Genomic DNA, 24,322 nt, shown 5'->3' on the forward strand with positions numbered 1-24,322 from the left:
AAAAAAATGCTTTGCAATCTATGCTTGACATCACATTGACGTACCGGCCCTTGGGTTCCGGCTCAAAATAAAAAAAAAACTTCATTTTGTTTGCCGATAATCAAACTGTTATCCCAAAATTAACGAAAATAGAACATGCAAAAATACTTTATCAGATGAAGCTGATAAAATGTTTCTTTTCAGTGGCCCTTTAAGTTACAGCCCTAGGGGGTACACTTGCATCATGATGTGTTCGGTGTGGCGGTGAGAAAGCGCTACTGTTTGCTACGAAAATACCTGCAAGATACACGAGGGACAACCAGATTGACAAAGTTTCGTGGTACTCTTAAGCATAAGGATGTTTTAGGTCATTGCCCCATTGACTCTGGTCCAGAGAAAACACAGCCAAAGTATCAATGACTAAATGTGATAGCACTTCACCTTAGTACAACTGCGTTTGTTTATTGCACCTTGCTTTTACTCACGTTTTTTTAAGAAGGATGCAGTGATTTGCCATGCAATTGGAAGCCCTGAACAGCGCTACGGGGCCCCAAAGGGATTCGAGGTCCTCTGGCGACACGGTTGTCCCTGCTATCCGAACGACTGCTGTCATCGTCCGAGTAGCAAAGCACGCGCACTGCGCAGACTCCGCGAAGGCCCATTCGGTACACGCCGTTTACGCACTGACAGCCGGTATTGTTGTTCACGCTGCACACGGTGGTACCATTGCCAGGGCACGAGCACGGAACGCACACTTCACCGTAATCGCCCCCTGCACAGCATGACAGAGAATCTCTGCTGTGCCACGTTTGCCCCGCACAATTGAGGAGACGTGACAAATTGGCAGTCTGTTGTCTGATCAGAAATCCGAAAAGCAATGACAACAAGGAATATTGTTCTCTCGACATGGTAGCTTCAGGGCTAAAAAGATCAAAATGCTAGAGACGTTTTTGTTGCATTATGAGGGTAGCTTCTTTGATCACAAACGTTAGTTATGCTCGAGAGGGATATCGCAAGCTCCAACCTTTTTATGTGTGTTCTTGATCTGCGCTTGCATAAAGCGTATTTCTTTTTGTTTATTTAAAAATGATTGTTAGCCGGCCTTGTGGGGGTACGACTTTTGTAAACTACTAAAATACGGGACATTTATTTGGTATTTCGAACAAAATTTATAAGCTTACTTCAATACATTTGTATCTGTCTGTCAGCCTCTTTGCACCGCTCTTAAATGAAGGAAAGATAGTCAATTTATAGGGTGCTAGGCAAAATCTAACCCTCGTCACAGGGGCTCCTCAAGTGCAGCAGCGCTATGCTACAGTGCTGTGCCACGAATGCCTGCGGACAGCGAGGTATTATTCCTCAACATTAGCACCAACTGGCACTGTACTTATCTTGGAGGGCAAGCAAAAGGAGAGTGGCTTCGAGGGCCCACCGCAAGATGGGACGCGTCTTAAAGGAAGCGCCCAAAAGGAGTCCGGTTGCAGTACATGGCTCGAACGTGACGCGTTTCGGCGGTGGCAATATGGTGTAGCTACGTTCGTTGAATGCTACTCACATTAACGTCGACAGTAATTGTAAAATTGGTTCAACCTGGATTTTTTCAACATGTTGTAAGGGTATTTTACCTTTTCAATCTCACTTGCAGTCGAAAAGTGCGAAATAGTAGTTTGTGCCGTTATCGAAGATTGCATCGTGTTGGCGCTATTGTAGATTAAAGTGACCAAAGCTTTCTTGACAATGCGCATTAGGGAATTATTTCTCCTTCTCGTCACAATATTGCAGTGTGCTGCATAGTACGAAATACCTGTAACCACATAGAATAGCCCACTGTATTAAAATGAGATATTTGAGAAGTTCATGCGACCTCCATGTGGTCGTGTAAGATTGTTATTCACATTGAACTCAATTGTGACTGTCATCGTATAGGATTTCGGAATTCTAAGATTACTAGGTTGGTAAAAGGTGGCAAGGATTCTAGGCTTCTGGGATAGACAGCATCATAACAATACGTTTTAGAGAAATGCTACAGTATTGAGCTACAAAACCTGACGTCTCACGATATACAAGCTTTCCTTTTTTTTGCTTTTACTTTGAAGACCAAGCGCCAGCATAGTGCTAAAGAAGGAAATGAGAAGTTCATGTGCGACTGGTGTCAAAAGCAAGACAGATGCATTAAAAATAACCTTTTTGAACATTGGTGAACATGAATATTATGCTTTTACTTGTTTCTGAGAGGGACATAAATATATATAAAAAAGAAAACAAGTTCTTACGTGGTCCAAGTTGCAACGCTAGAATGGAAGCAACAGGTACGGCAATAATGGGGATGAAATCATTCATTTTGACATCAGCTGAACTTTGTAGATAGCGCGGTAGTTGTCGAACTTCAGATTATGCTCTGTGAGAGCGTATACGTTCTGTCAAGCGTATATGTGAAGCGTAACTCTTATGCACACGTGTCCGCGAATGCACTTTTCGTACGAGCGGTATGTCAGAAAAAAACCATCTGCTCATACTCCCACTTTCTAATTTTGAGAGCAGGAAGCTCCAGCTGTTTCAGCCTCATTAAAGGCCAAAGAGAAATAGCCGCTCACAAATGCCTGCTCATGCTACAAGACAAAGGTGTTTGCGGTTTCATTAGACAGTGTTAGAATAGCGTTGGCAACCAAACGTAAACGCATTACGTAAGCAAATAAATACCGTCGTCCTTACTGCGCATGCTCCGAATGTTATTGGGTTTCGGTGGTTCACGTTCGCCATGATAACATACGCTATTTACCGAGTTTAACGTTCGTAATGTTTACGGACGCTAAGAAATAGCGTTCTCAAACATGGCGGCACCCATGGCTCCAGCTTGATCATGGATTATCGTCATTGCTATGCTCTCACTCGCGTTGATCGCCAGTAACTATTCAAATGAGCTTTTGCTTTCTCTGAACTCACCTAAAATGTTGGTTATGAGAGCATACCGCGTCCAATTTCTGAGATCGTTTGGAGATTCCGGCGCCCGTAAGCATAACGAGACGCGTTATGTATTTTCTTGGCTTGGGTACGTTTGTCAAGAGGCACCAGATGGCGCCTTGATTTATACAATGGTTTTATAACGTGTTCCTTGTGTGTGCGTTCCCGTACGGTAAGCTAAAAGTATACAAAGGACGCGCACCATTACGACCGGCAAAGGTGATTACGTTTAATGTACATAAAGCGGCAAACGATATTTTAAAACTGTCTATTGCTTTCTATTTGTGCGTTATCAAGGAACAGTCCACCAAAGAAGAGGAGAGCGGGGGTCGTGCAACGTCAGCAATGCAATGCCGAATGTCCTTACTGAAAATTCGTGCGAATGAACTTGTTCTCATTTTGCTTCTACATGGTCTATAAGTTTACAAGTATCGCAGTTTGTACAACGTTATTGAGATTAACGCAGTATCTATGCAGAAAAACGCCGTGCGAGAAGCTCGAGCGTGACGCTCAACCTTGTTATCGCTGTCAACGCCTCGTCTTCACGAAACTGCTGATTGTTTTACATGTGGCAATACTTTGTATTGACAACATCAGATGCCCTGCGTGAAATTTGTAACCAAGCCTTTGCTTCTGTCGGACTTTACATGTTAGCTATACACTTGCTCTGTCAATAAAGTTTTTTTGCAACGTTTTAATGTTCCTGCACATTTATTGTAATGCATTCAGATACATCACCTAAGCAATGACAATTTAAAGGCACGTACACTGAGTTTCTTCCACAGAGATATAGAGAGCAGTACACAGACGTCCAACGAGAATGAGTTTTGAGATCGTATGTTGATTTACCTTATTCTAGGCTTCACAGACAGTAAAATAAAAAAGGAGCACGCCGGAACAGGCGCAGCAGTCGACATTGTAGAATTAGAATCCCTGCCCATGTAAGAAGGTGTTTCAGGAAATGCATGACACATTAAGTATATGGAAGGTGCAAAAACTAAGCAATTTTCTTGGGGTTGTTTTTATCACAGGGGCTTATATTTTAGAACGACTTGAGGTAGGCTTAGGCAAGCAATTATGGCAAAAGAGAACAATAACTTTTTAGCGGAAACAGATATGTAATTCAACCCAATTCAAAATGGGAGAGCGTCATCCAATGAGTGTATAATCGTTTCCAGAAAAAAAAAAACGTTCACGCTCCTAATTTTTGCAGCTTAACCAATTCCGGTCTGTTCCACCAAGGAAATTGAAAGTGAACTGCTGGAGAGTGTAGGAGCCACGTCCTTAGCCAATTAGTGACAGGAGTGTTCACGCGTCAGTGTCGGACGAGCTTGAATTGAACGAGTTTCAGGATTGCGAAGGACCCTTGCTTTATTCTCGTCTGACGGTGTGGCGTAAACAGCATCGTCAATAATTGACGTCGTCTGAGGGCGTGACACTTGCGCTTTTCGGCAGTTCTCTTTCCGCCTTCCGGATGAAATTTGCCGGACCTTCTCACACCAAAGAAATCAATAGCGTCCCGTTCTTGCCAGGAAATTGGATATGAAATATTCGGACTCGATTGGTGTATCGCAGTATATTTGATGCTCTCTGACATTGTGAGCTTAAATAGTAAGTAATCCAGTTTAAAAATACATATCAAATTGCTACGTCGAGTGCAATATATACCTCAGTGTTTTTCTTTCACATACTTTCTGGTCCGAAGGCATTACAGTGTTGAAATTCATCCTCATCCTGCGCAGTCAAGTGAATTTTTTCCCTGCTATTTTGGAGCAATTTCAGCCACATTTGCTCAGGCAACACGCAGAATTTACCGAGTGTATTCTAATCTGTTAGGTAACTTATAAAAACAACACTAGGGGATGCTCCAAGTACGAACTCTATGGGAAATTTGCTGTGACAAAGAAATTTTCCAGTTTTTCCTCACGGGTCACTGAGTGCCTGAAATGAATGAATCAATACTGAAATAAACAAACTATTTTATAAATACTGCATGAAAATGTGTTATGTTAGAATGAGCTGGTATAAACAAATTTTTTTATGCCAAGATGGCTTGTCGATCGTGAAGTCTCTGTACAAACCGCGACACTCATATGTTCCATGCATTCTCGTCGTATTGGTTTCATCGGGTACGATTAAAAACGAGGTTTTCCAGTGTGAAGTCTCGTTACATCGAAACTAAATTCTGTCGGCTGGCTAAAATAAGCACTAGGCATGTTCTTTCTGAGAATCGCTCTAGTAGTTAAGTATTAGCGGAAATATCCCTACCAAATAGAATGAGCCGGCTCGTACGCTTTTGTTGGGCAGCCTCCAGCAGAAAATGTGCATTCAGCCGCTTTTCGTCACGTGCTTGTTATAACGTTGATCGTGAATATGAGTACCCTTACAAACGAGATTGTGTGACGCAACTTTGAGATATGTTTCCTCAGTGGAGTCCTGCTTCTTAATCTCTGTGACTGTTATCATATCGACGGAGGCAGTTATTCATATGAAATCCCTGAGACTAGCACCAACTTCAATTCATGTCTGTATGAACTTATACAGAATCTTAAGCGCTTGAATCGATAATTTTCCTAAAGCCTACCTTGCGCAATGTCACTGACAGGCAATGGCTTTAGGGACAACTTTTAATTAGGAATGAATTAAAAAATAACATAACTTCAGGAATATTTTATATGATCGTTCCTTGAATAATCGCTGGCTTTTATTTCACAATTGAAGTATCCACCATCAAGTATAATCAGCAATTATCAAAGGTTTGCTCAAGTGGCGTTATTGGTTTGTTTCCCTGTCACAAGCATTTCGGGTTTCCATATTGAATGAACAATAGATATCAAGCAGCTGTTAACCAGTTTTCTTTATTAAACATTATCAATTTTGAAACCAACAATGCTTGCACACCAGCTAGAACCTCAATTTATTCAGAACCTAAATCACAATTTTTTCTGCCGTGTTCAGCATTGGTAGTCGAAGGAGATTAACGTAAAGATGCAGAAAAGGAGATCGTACTGAGCCAGATACTATTCGAAGAAAGAGCGCACTTTTCGGGCGAGAACTAAGCTTGCGATCAGATGCTTGTTTTCATGGAATAAATAATATGTGAATAAACAGACGTCGTACAAGGAGGAAAGCGGTGTCTTGATGAAGTCATCGCTGATTAAGACCTCAAGCAACGCAAAGCGCTGCAAGCTGTAACATTATGCGCTGTTGAAGCCACCCACGTACCCACGTAGTTAGAAAAGAACAGAAAGAGGAACCGAAAAGAAATAGAAAACGTTCATTTCTTTCACTCTTTCGTAGAAGTAATATAACCGCATTGCGTAGCAGGTGACGGATTGCTGGGGCACGCGGAAAACGGCCTTCCTTCTACCACTCAGGCTTGGCTGAGAGAAAGGCAGCTGTTTTCTGGCTAGCGCGTGACTTGGATGTGGATCGCCTTACAACACGTCTGGTTAAAAAGCGCGTTGTTTCAGTCGCATTCTGAGCGACCGTTTGGCTGAAGGCCGCTGGCACTGCTAATCGCTCTTGCGAATCGTATATAGTTTACAATGAATGCTGTTGTGGCAATTTTTCTTGTTCATTATTACGTTATTCACGTGCTCGCGATTCCCTTGAATGAAACAGGTAAGACCTTTGACATCTCGTCTTTGAACTTGTAGGAGCGAAAATAAACCTGCGCGTTTAAATAGTTCGTCTCATGATGAGTTTGGCTTTTATGAATGCGACAATCACTGTGAAGCCTGAATCCTTTCAGACGCAAATTAATTCCGTTAATTGAAAACTTACATTCACTGCATTTCATACATCTTCAGAACCATAAAAACCGTACAGATGCAGAATAGATGGAGAATTTTCAATTCTTAAGTGAGTTTCGCCATGTTTACAAACATGGACGCAATGCCGAAACTCACTACAGGAACATCGGATATGAGAAGATCAACTATTTCATGTCTAGCAGGCTTGAGAAGCTCCTATCCAGCCATTTAGAAATTACGTCGAGTGCGTCACATTGTTAAAAACAGTGGAAGAAGTGAACCCGCTACATACAACGACGTACTCACACTGAGCAGAGATACGCAACCGTTTGCCTTCCTATTCGTTTTGCTAAAACGTTGTGCACTTGTCGATTGGTAAGCAATGAAACTGTGCCTATGTACGGTTCATAAAATTCACGGCATACAATACTAATCACGGTAGCTAACAAGGACACCTGTCGTGAGAATGGTGGGAAAATTGCACCGACGAAAATTTGTGTGCTAAACCACAGGGCGTAAGGTTCCAGGTGCCTGACATTTAAACGAGAATGTGTTTTATGCGGAGCTCCATCAAAACCTGTCCCATGTGCGTACGTCAGACAACCATCACAAGGGAAATCCATGAGATGACGATACTTTGCGGTTTTGTGCCTAACGAATTGTTAGAAACGTAAGCACAGAAAAATGAGGAAGGTACGCATAGTTAAATCAATTGTGTTGATGAAGACGCATATTTGTTGCAATAAGGTTATTTAGGTATGATGTGTTTATCACTATTCTGCAGAAAAGATGGCTGGCTGCCGGGTCACCTATAAGGGTAGTGAATATGGTAGTGCTTGGAAGTGTCTTGCGGTCTAACCCAGTCGGCGCCTAGGCGCGACCGCATTCCTGGCGCGTTCATGGCGCTTTTTTCGAAGGCAACCTTCGGCAACTGTCGACGCTCGGTGGCGCCGTGTGGCGGCGGCTGACCTTTGAACATGTGTATGGGCAGGCGATGGTGCCGTAGCTCTAACGACACAGTTTCGCCACAAACACACTTACCGACACGTAGGCTGTACCTATGACGCATCACGGGTGCAGTTTGCGCTGCGTAGCAACACTGGCCTCGCGTGCTTGCTATCGCTGCCATTGCTTCGCCCCTCGAGCGAAACTGTTGTTTATAAAAGACTGCACATTTATGGCCTTGTCTTTTTGAAGGTACAACGAGGCCCCCACTGCTTTTTTGTAGCACACGCTTCACTTTTAATGATCAATTTCCCTCGATAATAAGCTTCAGTCACTAATAACAATTCATTGGGTAACATTTAAAGCAGTGTTTAAAACAAAACATTCTCAATAGAGATGCTGTAGAACTTATTCAGAAATATCCAGTTAATTTACTTTTAGATAATTTCCGTGGTTTTAACTTTTCTGGGCTGTAAAGAAAGTGCACGACATCTGAAAATGTACCACATGACTAGGTCCTTGCCCACTGTGATAATATTGCCCTCAAACCGGCTACCAAAAGATAATGCATGCTTCATGCAGACTAAACGCAATATTAAGCCACACACAGAACTTGGAGGCGATGGCCACACCAGTCGTCTCCGGTGGATTGTCAGCCACCGCCAAAATCGCCTTGCGCTTTACGCAATCTGTCAACGGCAAACACGCTGACATAGCTTCCTGACTTGCCACGCACTATTTAGAGCATATGCAGTGGCTTAATTTGTGCTCTAAAGGACCCTAATAAAGTTTTTCATCCATAATCCATCCATCCATCATTTGTGCTTGATTGGTTGTACAGTCAAGCTCGTTACATCTCAGTTCCCTAAAGCCTATTCATGTGTTTAGTCTGCCTGCAAATTGATGCCGGCAAAGTGCGCAATAGCGAAGCCAGTATGTTTGAAATGCTGCGCGCTTTCTTTGGAGCTTGAGAAAATTAAAACCATGACAGCTACATTTCTAGAAATAAACTATTGGCATATTGCGCAATAGATTCTGCAAATCTACTATGAAAGTTTCGGGCTTACTTTTATGCGTTAAAAGAGTGCAATAATAATATTGATAATTAGTCATTTAAGCTCATATTCGAAATGGTCCTAATTGCTTCAGAGTATTGTGAACAATTCTATGCTGGTTGCATTCTCGCAGCGCAAACGCTGAATGTGTAAGACTCGGCACAAGTTAGCTGAAACACCCTGTGTGTTTGAGCCGTAGAGCAGATGAAGACAACGGTGTGCATATTACAAAGAGAAGCCTGATGTTTAAAACATCGCTGTGTCCGCAGTGAAAGCCTTATTATGTAGCAGTAAATGAGATCAAAGCTGGACGACTCACAAAGTATGCTAATATAGACACTGTTGAAATTACATTGACCAAGCCGTTAGGGTATAATAAAAGCAAATGCATCGAATGCGACTTACACGTTGTACATTGTACAAACGCTGCAGATTGGGTGGACGTGATCAGATGTACTTTTATTTAGAGAAGTTTGCAGTCATTACGCGATAAAACAGGTGCACGATGACAGAGACCAGCCCTGCTTCTCATTTCCATTCGTCATGCAGCGATTGCGGAAAATCGTCAGGAGAAAACATCTGCGGTCCAGCTAATTGTCGTTTGTGCTGCAACAGTGCGAAATACCTTGGAATGACGTGCAGGACCTCTCAGGCAGTACAACACGACGATAAAAGCAAACCGAGAGGACCTAGCAATTTTATTTCAGCTCACAACATGTGGGTGTCCACTAAAGGGCACATTTAACGCTAAAGCGACTAAATACCGACAGGCAGCAAAACGACGACGTCGGGGCTGTTAGATACTCACGAATGTTTAGTACTTGTCCATATGGTGTTTACAACATTGTAATGGGCAAAAGCACCAACTCAGCAGTAAGCAGGACATTACGCAAAGCCGTGATTTTCTGACCTCCACGTGCAACGTATCCAACATTTTCCTGCTCATAGTAACAGTGCGCACAAAGAAGAACACAGGACTGGAAGGAACGACGCAGACAGAGCACTAAGTTCCAGCGTGTGGCTCATTTCTCCAAGCGGTACATGTATATTTCAATCTTGCGTTCATCTTTGTGCGCTAAAAAAAGTTGTTACTGCAGTGTGGATTACCAACATGCCCAAGCATATGCTCTTTCAAGTTTCCCTGCTCACTTTGCAGTTGGCGAGCCAGTGGCGCACCTGACGGAAGTCTGCGCACAGTGCAAGTGCTCCTCTCACGACGTGGTCTCGTGCCGGGTGAACCCCACGACCGGCTGTTACTGCGTGAGGGGGATGTACCGACTCGGCGAAGATGGAAAGTGCATGGAGCGTGCGCTGTGCGAGCGTCGTTTCTGATCACAATACAAAACTACACTCCTTCAACCCACATGTCCCGTGTTGTGGAGACGAGTCCAGTTACCACGTCTACAACTTGTACTGCGGAATTGACAGGAAGACAACTTGAAACTACAAGGGCTAGGCTTGTAGCACCAATAAATTGGCCGAGCGGTTGAGGACAACGGATAATGTGCTACGAGAAGGCTCTGCCCAGAGAATCACAAAGAACTACACGAAATGGTACCAAAAACATAGGGGAATGTAGCAAAACGTGCACTGCAATTGTAACGACAGCACATGCGAATATTTAACGCCTAATTCCGGTGAAGGCCAGGGCCTCGGGGAGCTGCGGGGCTTACTTCACCGTGCGACACTACCATGACCAGTGATATCGTTCTTGAAGTTTTGTTGCAGCCAATCAGCCACAAATAAACCACTGGAAAAATTGAATTGTCTTCAGATATCTTCGCTGTGACATCAACGCTAATGCAGTGTTGTTATTTGGGCGCACTGTGAAATGTTCCATTCGTCATGAATGCACCACTGCAGGGGTAAATGCTCCTTCTCTGCTAAATCCGGAATTCCTTGTTCTTTTGCCCAACAAACAATTTCGAATATTGTAGAGGAACACGCAGTCACATAAGGGTTCAAGTATCGTGATGAACATGAAGCATGCCGGGGATACTGGCCGCTTCAAATTGAACTGACTGTTAAAGCAACTTTGAGGTTTTGCTGCTGTCTCCCCGTCGCATTTAAAAGTTATTCTTTAGTGTGTCTGTTGGTACTATTACATGCAGAGACATAATAGTATTCTATCTATCAGTACGCATCGCTGGTGCAGAAAGCAACGAGGGCGTTGCTAGAGTTCTTGAAGTCGACAGGTCCTTGCGAATATTTTTTGACTTTGCGTGCAGCTTCAACTGTACTCGTAACTATAGCTCTATTCGCCTTTTTCTGTCTTTTAATTCTTCTATCCCCACCTCCCCTGCGCAGGGTAACAAACCGGACATGCGTCTGGTAAACCTCCCCGCCTTTCCTTGCTTTTCTCTCTCTCTCTTCGCTATCAGTGGGAATGACGAGTCAACAATTTTAAGAATACCAAGCCGCGCAATTTTGCAGCTGCCGGACGGCACAAGAGGCACTAGCACACCGCGAAGTGCAACAGCGACCTTCGGAAATCTTTTAGCTCGCAGTTATTCGTCGTTCCTTTTGCTATATCTAGCCAAACCCGAGTTTAACAGAACTTTGGACTTTGAACTTTATTAGCATCATGCAGTTGCTTTACATGATGCGGGAGGCCCACCAGAAAAGACGGTCGTGAATGACAGCTTGACAGAGCCGCAGGCACCCCTTTACTGACAGAAAGGTGGCGTACAAAAAGCGACAAAGTCCGTAATATAATACACATATTACATAATTAATATATACATAATACTCAAGCTATACGGGTCAAACGAACTCCGGCAGCAGCCAGGAAGAACCGCTCGGATGAGATGTTTTATTCGTCTTTGAATGTCCTTCTCGTAATCCGGATGCCCTGAGAGTGCTTAACCTGCAATTCACATTTGCACAGCAGCCGACGCCGATTGGCCTATTCTTGGTCACGTGCTGGGCTATCGAACATCACTGTACATCTCTCTATCATAATCCATAGTTCTATCCCTCAGTCGTTGCTCGTATAAGATATAATTTTATACCTTATATTGTATAAGGCGATTTATAAGTTATCTCCATACTTCATTAAGAAGGCAACGTCATCTTTCAAACAACAAGTTGCTACGATATTTCGCTTTGATCCGAAACTACTAATTCTTTCCATTCTAACACTATAATGACATAAATCTGTGAAAAGTTCAAAATACCGAAAGTAACAAACCGTTAGAGGCTTGTTTAAGGACGTGCAACTGCTGAGAACACTCGGTGCGCTGAACTTGTCGGGAGTAACATGAAATTTTATTTTCAGGGATTCTGTGTCAGTTGTCGGTTAGAAGCAGCGCCACCGAAAAGAAGCGACACAGTTTGCCTTGTTAGCCGGTGTCCTATTCGCGCTTTCATCTCTGAAAGAAATGTTGATAATTAGCACGTGCTATGGCCGCTACTGCTTCGTTTTACAGAATATAGGTAGCACTAACCCATCTGCAGCTTCGCCTGCTGGTAACGCAGCTGGCAGTCGACATATCACGTAGCACCCCATGATAACAGACGCACGGAGATCGAGGAACGAGGCAGGCTTGATGCGAAGGGTAAGAACAACGACATTTCATGCAAAATTCTTCAGGGACTGAAAAGCAATAAGGGTTGTATGAGTCTTGGTATTTATTGATTCATTCATTTTGCCACTTATTATGTTACTCTGACAAGGAATGATTGTTCGAATAGGATCAATTATTGAATTCGCTTGTAATAAACGTTGCACGAAAAGCAAAATCGCTTTGATCAATAAGAACATCATAAAGGACACACCAAATTATGCAAGCAGCATACAAAAGAAAAATAAAACTACAGCAGCGAACCTCATTGTGGATAGCGCAAATGCAAGATGATGCGCGATAAACCTGAAAGCACTGATTCCTACTCCGCGCTTACCTTTCTATCAACGCATGACAACTCCAAGATGTACAGATGATGCTTTAGTTAGTAACCTCTCGGAGGCTCTTTAGCCTACCGGATCGCGTTGCTACAGGACTTACTTATTCCGTCTTGTATCCTAAATATTCTCTTCAGCGCTATTCCTACCGTTGACGCTGTGTTGAAAATTGAGGCAGTACCTTGTTTGTTAGCTCTCTCGTTCTCTTGAAACACCCTGTCCATATACACAGAAGCATCGCTACAGTCGCTCTACTGATGTGGCCTTATAGAACTCAGCACTCGGTCATAGCTTTAATATTTCTCCTTCATGACTACCAAGCAACATAAAAACAGGCAGACTGAACTCCAGTTGACATCTGCGTAAAGAGAACTATTCTTGATGCCATTGGATCATGAATTCTGTGTGTGTGCACTTGAAGTGTGGTTTTCCAAGTATAAATATTAGTATTAAAGGGCAGCATGTTATACAAAAAATAATTTATTGGCAGTGAAATATAAAAAGGCTGTATATTATATAGGCATATTTACCTGCAGTACATCATACATATATTATTTACTTAAATTTTCAGTGGTGACACATAGTAGCGTGTTGCACTCGTGCTATTTATGATGCATCGATTTCTTCTAGTGCAACTGCGGGGGAAAAGTGCCAAGAGTCTCAACGCGATGGCTAGCCCGCTCGAAAGGAGGTTCTATGCCACTTGTCGAAGCACGCTTCCGTGGCATTCGGCGTTAGAGGCCAGATACGTACGCCTGGGACACGGTGTAAAAATGTATACTCTTTATACTCCGTTTCAGACATCAGGTGCAACCCAGTGGAGGCTACAAAGATTTTGTGCCGTGGCTGCGTTGGCCCTTGTATATAGTTCGGTGTTTCTTGACCGCAATTGTGCGCAACTGTTTTTTACTATGAAGCTGTTAAGGGCTAGGCTCCAGGAGATCGCGTCCATAGACCGACCGGCGTGTACAACAATTTCGGCTTCATGTGCGTGGTGGTTTGATTCCATGTGTATGGCGGTTTCCTGCCAGTTGTGCCTTAGCACAGGTGTCCGAACGCATGACTAACATAACTCATAGGCAATGACATCAATAACGTCACATGCTCGTCAGTTACGCCCGATTAACGATAATAAAATCATGTGCGGCACATTCAATGGGGGTATGAGCCAGGGATAAGAAAGAAAGTAAAGAAGGAAGGAAGGAAGGAAGGAAGGAAGGAAATAAACAAAGAGAGAAATAAAGAAAGACGGAAGGTAAGATAGAAATCACGTGTGGCTCATACCCGCGTTGGACATCTGGGTATAAGCCACCGAGAGCAGGAGCGGGAGACATCTCACAGGATCCTGACGCTGCCGTGTAGTGTGCCGCGGCTATGGACGCTGTGGTTCATACACTAGTCTTTGACGATGGGGCGGACTTGGCACAGAAAACGCACTACTTTGAGTGGAACACGTTTTAATCCTTACATACACACACACTGTTGTATACGGCTGGTAATGCGTTGTTATATATAACTTTGAGTTTTTTCGTTGTTCTTTTCGGGCTTTTTATGTGCAGCCCATCGCGGCGATCCTCACGTGCATGCCGCTGGCACCCAGCGAAGCATGGGCGGGACGCGCGGAGTGATGCATTTTCGCGACCCAACTTCTTGTGCAGTTTCCACAGCGTTGCATCTTGGGTGCTCTAACGTAAAGCTATTTCAAACTGTTTTTATTCCAACCTCCTGACGTCAAATTTACGTAACCACCGACGCAAGCATCGGGCGGTGAGCCGCAGCGTTGTCTGAACAACCCAATCAAACACTCTCCTCGTTTATGGGAGCTCACCTTTGTTCGCTTTCAAAACGAATAACATTGCCTGCACTGAGAGGTGTTTGTTATCTAATTGGCTGACAAGAGGCGAGGAGCACGCTCTAGTGCAGATGGAGAGGGCCGAGCTAGCACAGTGAAAATAGACAACCGCGTGAAGAGGGTGGTGTTGGCTTTTCCGATTGGTCCGCTTCGCCTTACTTATCTTGCGGTGGCTGGTCGAAAATCACGGCGGCGTGCAACGGAAGGATAAGAATGCCGCTAAAACGGATCCTCAGCAAGGAAGAGTTGGCAGAGCGATGTCGTATACGTGCCGAAAGGGCTCGATAACGTTTTACTGCCACGCAAAAAGTTTATCATGCGCAAATAAATACATGCTCACCGGCTGGTGCGAGTAACGAGGGCCTGAGCGATCGGCGGGCAGCCATATTCTATTCCTTTCGGAACGGGGCAGTCTTTGGCTATTCAGAAAAAAAATTCAGTTTTGTTCGGCATATTAATGCATTTTTTCGCGTACACGTCACTTTGACGTGGTGAATTTTCGTGGTTTTGTGAGGTCGCGTGACAGATAGGGGAAGTGGGCGCAGCCCGAAAACATTGGACTAGTAGCAGAGGGCCAATGGTGAAAAGGCGTCGAATCAGGAATGATTATTTTTCTTTTGTGCGGTTTAATCATGTACAATCAGTGTGTACACGTTATGTCAGATGGGGAGCTATGGCGGTTTTCGTGACGTCCGTGACAGACAGGCGAAGTTGGGAGTGGCCCGAAAATGTTTTGACCAATCGTGGTGGGCTGATTGCAGAATTGGAAAAGAAAAGTTTGGAATAGCTTTAGGTTATAGCGCCCCTGATGTCTGAAACGGAGTATAGGCACTTCTGGCTTTGCTTGCAAGGCGTGATAGACCACATAATGTAACAACGCCGCGCGCCCATCGGTCCAGTGACGGCCGCTGTCACCTATCGGCGGTACGACGCAACTTCAAGAAAGAAAAGGTTTTCAGGCCAAAGCCTTATATACCCCATGAAAGGGAAAATCCGGCAAACGTCCGGTGTTAACATCCGATGGCAAGAAAATGCACGTGACCAAGTGATGACGTCACGATCCCGGCGCTGGCCCTGCTGCGACTCGCACTGCGGGAATCCGACGGTGAACCGCCAAAGTTGTGTCCGTAGCGGAATCGAACCAGGGACCCCTCGCTTCCGAACGTGCGGCGCTAACCACTACGCCACGAAGCGCACATGGACACACGCACCACGATGGCAATAAATACCCAACATTAACGAAAGACTGCGCGTTTCTAACGCGTTTGTGCTAGCGCGTTACGGCCCGTGTAAGAAGCTGGTGTAAGACGCTGTGGCCTCTCCGCCTTGCCCCCGTATTCATAAACGCTGATGGCGTCGGCAAACGTGGTGCACGTTCCGGCATGTGTAAACGGCTGCGTAAGACGCAGTGGCCTCTCCCCCTTACTAGAGAGTACTGCACGTTTCTAACGCGTTTGTGCTAGCGTCCCCTTAAGCGGGAGATGGTGCAATTATAGTGAAGGGCGCTGTTATAAAATAGGAATGACGTCACATATGGCGCGTGTCATTGGTGGAAGTCAATCGTTCGATTTAGTGCGGTGAGACTGGGCGAATTACACGGGAGATTCACGGTTTACCGATGATTCCCTCCGGAGCTTCGCCCACTCATCATCATTCACCCCGTGGATATGCGGTGTTTTTTTTTTTAAAGCAGACGTGGCTACCTACTACTAGGACGACGACTACTACTACTACGACGACCACGACTTCTACTACATACTACAGAGGAGGGACAGACCCACACCCTAAGGAGCTTCGCCCCTAAAAAGTGTGGAGGAAGTCACGTGGTATTTTTTCGCTGCAGCGGCCATGTTCTTGGGCCACAGTGGCGGCTTTGTTATGGTTCTGTGTGTTCGCGCGTGTTGCTCGGTTGGTTTCGTACCATGGCAAAGGCGTTGTGCGAGCAAGTATTGCGTTAGCCTCCGTGTTTTATTCCGCAGTGTCATCTAGACCGTGCTCTCCCAGCTGTTGTTGGGGCCAGGTGGGACTGGAAAAAGTTAAAAAGCGTGAAACGAGCGCGCATGCAACGCTGTACGCCACGTACCACGCCACGGACGAAGGACGACCTGGGAATATATTTGCCGTGTTCGGTTGTTTCATGCTAACGTGTCATCACAGACTGGAACCGCTGTGCTTCAGAATGTGTACGATAAACTCCTTGCACTTCAGTGACAGCTGCGCAGTGTTCCTGTTTTTGACAGTGGACGACATCGTCCGCTGGTTGGCAAAGAACAGGCTGCACTGAGTAACAAATGGACCAACCCCACTTACTGCAGTAATCTTATTCGTGCGCTCGAGGGGCGCAGGGGAGTGAAGGTTGGCGGGTGCGGTGCAAGAGTGAACAAGACTGGACATAAGAACGTACGCCGCTGAGAGCGTAACTCTCACATAGACCAATACAGATCATAAATAAACGTGATTTCAGCAATGCGGTGTGTCCTCAGATTGCTCGAATTTCAATCGTATTACTGTCAGTAGTCGTCGTAAGATTGGTTCAGCCGTAACCTTTTTATTCTAATATTTTATGTTCTATGGTGTCACTTTTTGGTCAGAAAGTTGGCTTTCTTGTTTTTCTTATGGTTGAAGGACTCTGAGCTCTGTACTGCATTCTACAAGATTTTTAACATTGAACGTGGCAGAACTCACTCGAATCACCAAGCCTGTGCAACCGCCTCTCGTATACCACAGATTTACTACGTGTGTTTACCTTTATTATTAAGAGGCCACATAATTTAGTAATTTCTAGGGTGTTACGTGCCAAAACCAAGATCTGATTATGAGGCGAGCAGCAGTGAGGAATTTCGAATTAATTTTGGCCAACTCGTACCGTGCACCCAGCACAGGCGTTTTTGCATTTTCCTTCTATGAAAATGCGGCCGCCGCAGCTGGGATTCGATCCCACGACCTCGTGCTTAGCAGCGTAACGCCCAAACTACTAAGCAATTTGATAGAGTTGAGAAAGGGTTGTACACATGGCTCGTTGCCAGCAATTAGCTCCGGGAAATTGCCAGCCGTTTAGTTTGTCGAAAACACAGTTCCAAAAAGTACAATGGAAGAGATGGCATAAAGAGTCTCTGTGGAAGAGAGGCTCATGTGAATTAAAATGATACCCGCAGCGGTGGCTCAGTCAGCTAAGGCGTCACGCTGCTGAGCGCGAGATCGCGGGATCAAATCCCGGCCGCGGCTGCCGCATTTCGATGGACGCGAAATGGAAAAACGCCCGTGTGCTTGCGTTGTAGGGCCCACTAAAGAAACCCAGGTGGTCAAAATTAATCCGGAGCCCTCCACTACGGCGTGTCTAATAATCAGAACTGGTTTTGTCACGTAAAATCCCAGAAAAAAAAAGAATTAAAATGAGATAAAGCATATGTGTCTCACACCTGCATTAAAAAGAATTGATATATAGAAAACAATTATAAACCAACATATCAAGCGAGATCTCTCAATGTCAAATAAAAAAAAAACGGTTTAATAAGTTTTTTCTACGAAAGAAAAAAAAGTTGCATCTCTAACATAACAGCATTTTTATTGTAACGCTCGATATTAAGAAAGATTTCAGGCTACTCATGGGACGTATAATGAAGTAACCTACATACCATGCCAACTGAGGATGACTCTCATATGGACGACAAACACAAGAAGAAATATATAACGTTTGGGAGCATCCATTTCTTCCACAAAAAGAGGTGAATGGCAGGGACGTCCTAAGCGACGCGTTGCAGATGGTAGGTGAAGCGCATAATTGCTACAAAATATTTTCTGATGAAATAGGACAACTGGCGCAAATATGTCTGTAAGCGCGAAGAGGGAAGAGGAAAGAGAAAGTATGAGTTTTATTTGCTCGTTGTGAGCACGAGAAGCTCTTGCGCCCTCGCGCAGATCAAACAACGTCTTCTGAGTAATAGAAAGAAGAAAAAAACAGTTTAGAAGGTTTCTAACCAAGTTATGACTCGAAGAATTTCTTTTAGGCCTGCACATGGTAATATATCTTATTTTTGCCCAAGCAGCAACGGCGCGGCCATTGTGATAGCCAGTTGCTTACAATTGTAGATGAGAATGTGCGTATACATTTTTTTATGTAAGACAAACTCTCTTCTAGTTGGGAGAAGAGAATAAGTTGTTAAACAGCCTGTCTTTATTGTGCCTGTGTATTAGTGATCTCTAGTCGCCCATATAAAAAAAGAAATAGAGAAAGCGCTTAATAATGTAAATTGTTTTGTATATGCAACCCTTTTTGTTTAGGTTATTTCAAGCAAATAAAACGCAAAAAACTAACGTTGAGTGGCCACTGCTGTAGGTGAATATTTTCTATCCCTGTTACGAATTGTAGTTAATGAAGAGTGTTAGTTCAAATTTACCCTGGATGAAAATAAATGCAAAATACCTAAGTTGAACACAGAAGGTTCAAGTTAAAATGGAGGAGCCGCACGCAAACGCTGGCCGCCGAGGGCACTATAACGTAAAACTATTCCAAACTTTTCTATTCCAATTGTGCAATCAGTGGACTGTAGGTCTGCAGTCCAGGCCGCGCAGCGACTTCGGCGTACGTCAGGGGAGCGGCATTCGGAGCCAAATTTTGTAATGTTAGTGCCACTTCAAGCACTTGGTAATGCAGAGACCCATGTGCCTTGATTTATTGAATAAATGTTTTTTCTTAGGAAGATAGCCGACTGGCTTTAAAGCAGGTTGGGCGATTGTTCATGGTCGAGGTTGTCTTTTCAAAGTCGCTCATTATACGTCTGAAAATAACATTATGAGACAAATTATGCAGCAGTGGACTGTGACCTACAGCGGCAATATAGGCCACATAATCGTTCGCGCCCCAAGAGTAACGTTTGTTTGCCACGCCGTCTTGAGAGGCGTTAGGGACCGTGCTTTTAGTGCAATCGCCTGAGTGCCGCGCGGCGTACGCAAGTGTGTCAAATTAGAAAAAAAAGTGTATGTGTATGAAATGTAGGAAGCCGGTCACGGGATAGAGGACCTGAGGAGATGGGAGATATTAGAAGAGCGTATATATATACAAGAGAAGAAGGAAAACTGAGGTGCTCGATTTTCATTAACGATCGGATTACGCGAGCTACAGGGGACAATACCTGTAGTTCACATTGAAATGTAGAAAATAGTGAAGAAAATGTAAATGAAAGTGGACGAACAGATAACTTGCCGCCACTCGGAGCCGAACTCACAACATCCGCATTACGCGTGCATTGCGCTCCCAGTTGTGCTATGGGGATGGCTATCAATCCAGCCACTATCCTGGGTATTTATGTTTACTAGATCCAGCCCTGCGAATGTTAGCCAGCACCACTTAGATTCCTAGTGGGCGGATGTGGGACATACTGTTTTCTGCGATGGCTTCACGTAACACGTCAACTTAGGGGAGCAGGCACACGGCAGAAACGTTTGTGCTCTTTGTCATTCACGACTCGGCACGTACAAGCCAGCATCTACGCCCCTGAAAACACAACACTTGATCGTCCATTTCAAGCGTGCCAGCTTGTGTGCTGAAGGCACAACTCTTAGTTTAGTTGCCCTCAGTCCAGACGCCTTTTTCTTTCAGTTCTGTGGACTTGACCTGTTTCGGTTGCTCTCTAACACGGAGGCAATAATCTGTTGCGAGAGCCCGCTTTGCTGAGACGTTGTACTTGCTCTCGCAAGCTCATTGCCAGCCGGTGTTTACCCAACTTACTGGGGGTTGAACGCAGGCAGTTCGCAGCTATGCCATACTTGACCACCTTTAACTAAGACAAATGAAAATTGAAAATCCCTTTCCTTGAGGTGTTAAAATGGCTGCGCACTGTCTTGAATTTACATGAGATGCCTGCAGAAGAAACGCCGGTAGGTAGTTGATCGGCGAACACATATGCTGGATATACAAGCGACGCTCGAAAAATTGGATTTCAAATTAAAATTCGGCACATTCACGGCTGATAAAGCGTGGTAAGCTGCCAACTGCCTGTGCTCAGTCCTCAGTAAATCGCGTGAATACCAACTGGCAACTAGTTTCCAAGAGCATTGCTGAAGATGAAAATTAGCGCGTATAAAAAAACTCTGCGACGATTAGAATACTCCCTAAGCGAAATTTGAGCGCAGCTGTATACATGTTTTCATTTCGCGATATATTGAGGCAAAGAATTTGAGACCGAAATCACCGCACCGAGTGCCAGTGGGCCAGTGCCGTCAGCGCCTTCGCCGATGGAGGGACGGTATGGGAACGCTGGCACGATGAGTGGCATTAAAGCCAGCTGGGGAAGAAGACGACGAAGAATGCGCGAGCAGTGGCACGAGCGTGTTGGCGCGGTTACTCTGAGGGACGGCGACGCTCAACCCAGGAACGGGCGCCTAAAGCCCCAACCAGACGTACGCGTTGGAAAGCGTCCGCACGCGCCGCGCTCACTCGACGTCACATCGCGTCCGATAGATGAAGAGGGCGCGCACCCAAACGATGCACGAGTTCCCGCGCGTCTCTGCGCGTTTTGTCGCGGCTGCCACGTTCACCTACCAAACGCGCGGAACGACCAACACAAAACACGCAGCTTGCCCGGACTTGCCTGCACGCCGCGCGAAGAGTCGTTCCGGAAGTCACGCTGGTTCGCCGTGGTCACGTCATAGGCGTTCTGTGGTCACGTGAGGAGCGTCGCGCAGGCGACGCGGTGGGATCTTCCGGCGCGGGCGCAAAAAACCTAGCAGTGGTAGGTGTCCACGCCGCAACGCGCCCACACGCGCTGCAGTCACCGTGCCTGACGGCGTACGCGCGCAGGCGCGATGCAGCGCGTGCGGGCGCTTTCCAACGCGTACGTCTGGTTGGGGCTTAAGAGATGCGCTCTGATACTATCTATGGCGTCATCTCGTAGTCTCTTGCAGCACTCCGCTTTCCTCCTCACCTTTTCGCCATACTTACCTCTTCAGCTTTCCTCCTCGCGTTCTTATCGCTATCGCCGTCTTTCATCCCCCACTGCGCTCCGCGCTCGCTGATTCATCCTTTGCTGCACTTGTTCGCTCGGTTACGTCTAGAGACGCAGACGCCGACGCTAAATGCAGGATCGGCCGCCTAATAGCTGCGCTCTAAAGCACAGCGCACACAGGAAGAGAAGGCAAACACAAGATCTGCTTGTCCTTTTCTCTTTCTCTGTGCGTTGTCTTTGTGTTGCGCTAATTTTCCTCATCGGCAAGTCAAGACCAACTAACCCAACAATAATTCTTGTGAAATGAGGTTTATTGATGCAGGCGTAGATGTAGGTCCTTCGGGTAGACTGGCACAGAACGGGCGGCTAAACAGTTACGTCGGGCAGCGCTTTTAGCGGTAACTTTGGCGTCGTCTTTTGCGGAGCGATCACGATGCTGCTACTGCTGGTGGTGTGCATCATCTGCAGAACATATTGCACGTCTTCTTCATCACACTTGTAATTCTTCTTGCAGGAGCAAATATAACGTCTGCGAAAGGCGAGCTTTCTGCAACAAATCATTGGCTCTGTGAGAGCGTCCTCGAAGAGGTGAATTCCAGCGAACCGAAAGAAAAAAAAATATACCTCCCTTCCGCTTCATGAAGATGGTCGAACAGCGAAGATCTGTTAGAAATTACACAGAGTGTTTCGAGTGTTACATGTGCATCTGTTGCACGTGATGCAATTGCATAAAGGCAAGTAAACACATATCTACAACACGAACTTATATTGAAACGTTGTGAGGCGAGAAGACGCTACTCGAGGAGTGTCCAGTTCTCTGATCGAAACCTAACGGCGCCTTAGAGGCACCAGCTGCAGTTATGGACATCGTGCGCGTTGCGGGGAAACGCGGAGGGCGTCGGCAGCAGCTCTGTGCGTTGGGCGTAATCCGAAAGGGCGCGCCGCACAAAAACATTTTCTCTTATAAATATCGCCTATCCTGGGCGCTGAGCCGTGCTCCCTCAAGGGTTGCAGAAGATAGCGCCAACCTTTCCCCTTTCCCAACGAACCACTTAGTAGCGATGGGCATGGGGGCGCCCAGCGCGACCTCTTATTATTGCGATAGCAATTATATGGACACTCAAAAGCAGATTTCAGCCGTCGGCGTCGCCGTCGCCGTCGCCGTCGCCGTCGCCGTGAGGTTCCGTATGACGTCAATGGAGATGAAATCGTGGCCGCGCGCCGCCGAACGCTGTATGTGCGAGTGAAAGGGCGCGAGGGACGCGCTCTTTCACGGGGAGTGAACGCACGGCGGAGAACAAACGCGCGTTCTGCGCCGTGCTTCCTTAAGGGCTGCAGAAGTAGGCGTCTCTTTCCTCCTTTACAATCACCATATATGTAGAGCAAACGCGCCTTCTTCCGATGCGCGAGAGGCCGTGGGGGAGGGGGGGAAGGGGGAGGGAAGGGAGGCGACGTTTAGCTGCGGCACCAAGTGCCTATTTATATCAGAGGCTCCGGCAACAGTCACCAACGCCGCACGCATTTTGAGCGAACGCGGGCAAAATGCCGACGGCGTCGACAACAGTTCGGCGCGTTGCCGGTGCTGCTGCATGTCCAAGTTTATACAGCTGATAAAGCTAATATCATTACTCCGTATATCTCTCTACAAATTTGCTATCGCAATTGATGCTTCACCTTTCAGGTGAAACTGCGACAACTTTTTTGGTCACCTCCTTCCCCATCGCGCCTCTCCTCCTCTACTGGTCACGAGACGTGCGTGACACTGGCGGACGGACGGCGCAGTCTCGACCTACAACAGCTCCGCTGTTAAAACGCGCATCGACTAAGACACATAAACGGCCAGTTGTGCCTTACGTGCACTACCTGTCGCATCACCTTAAAGGATGGCCGCCAAGTGTGGTGTTCCCGTACTGTTTTCGGCACCGGAGGAAGTTGGCTCGTATATGCCGAGTTGTGAAGGACCAAAAGCAAAAAGGCACGAAGGACATGCCTGTGCGCTAAAGCATGTCATTCCTTTTGTTGCATGTAACACAGTGGTTGTCTATAGCATCCCCTTACAATGGGGCAAGTGCTACATCAGTCAGCCTCGGGGCTGTTTAAACGACAGCTGAAGGGACCACCTGCGCACGTATGGGCATTAGCGGGATCTGGTCACTTAGCAGACTGGTGTAAGCGAAGACAGTGTGCGCCTTCATTTCACAGCACACGGGCTCCGGGAAAGTAAAATGAGGAAAAATACTGATTGATTCTTGGAGCCTATAACAACAAAAAAGTATGATAAATGGTGTTAGCTCTTCATCTGTCACGTTGCCAATGAGAGGGTGCAATTTGCCGCAACTTATGCGCCGCACACCTGTGCCGAGTGGCTCCACTCATGGGCCACGTTTCAAGCTCTTCTGTCTATTGTCGCGTGAGCTGTGGTTGCATTGCCTAGGCAGTAAATTCAGTATAGCACCAAAGTCCCCAATGTTGTGTTGTATTTTGTTATTTCAGTATCTCCGTTTTCCGTTTAAGCGCTGGAAATAGATCAAATGTCTAAATTATGCAAGTTCTGTAAACACTACAGGTGCGACGCAATGGGTAGCTGGACAAACGAAGTCCGGAAAAACTGACATTCACTTAAGAATCCTTAGGTGATTTGAATGCGAAAGCACTATGGTTTCTCTAAGCTATGACCTTACATTAAAACTATACCTTAATCCATCTAATCTACGTTGCTATAATTTGTACGAACCTTAATCCACCTTAACAAACTTTAAAATCCACTTTACTCCACCTTAATCCACCTTGCTCTCATTTGTACCAACCTTAGTACACTTTAATCGACCTTAATCCATTTTTATTCATCTTAATGTACTTTTATTCACCTTAATTCACTTTACTTCCCAGTGGGATTTCGCAGTGCGAGTCGCAGCAGGTCCTGCGCCGGG

General features: G+C 45.6%; 2 long non-coding RNA genes across 2 annotated transcripts; one reads left to right on the plus strand and one right to left on the minus strand.

Moving 5' to 3' along the window:
- Positions 1–6,350: 6,350 nt before the first annotated feature.
- Positions 6,351–10,052, plus strand: LOC125945869 (uncharacterized). Its single transcript, XR_007467173.1, has 2 exons — positions 6,351–6,564; positions 9,852–10,052. It is a non-coding gene; the product is annotated as an uncharacterized LOC125945869 (long non-coding RNA).
- A 1,883-nt stretch (positions 10,053–11,935) lies between these two features.
- Positions 11,936–18,247, minus strand: LOC125945870 (uncharacterized). The gene is made up of 3 exons (XR_007467174.1): positions 18,084–18,247; positions 12,142–12,290; positions 11,936–12,066 (listed from the first exon to the last, which is right to left on the minus strand). It is a non-coding gene; the product is annotated as an uncharacterized LOC125945870 (long non-coding RNA).
- Between the last annotated feature and the right edge of the window lie 6,075 nt (positions 18,248–24,322).

Source organism: Dermacentor silvarum, chromosome 5 (genome assembly GCF_013339745.2).
Source record: "Dermacentor silvarum isolate Dsil-2018 chromosome 5, BIME_Dsil_1.4, whole genome shotgun sequence".
NCBI lineage: Eukaryota > Metazoa > Arthropoda > Arachnida > Ixodida > Ixodidae > Dermacentor > Dermacentor silvarum.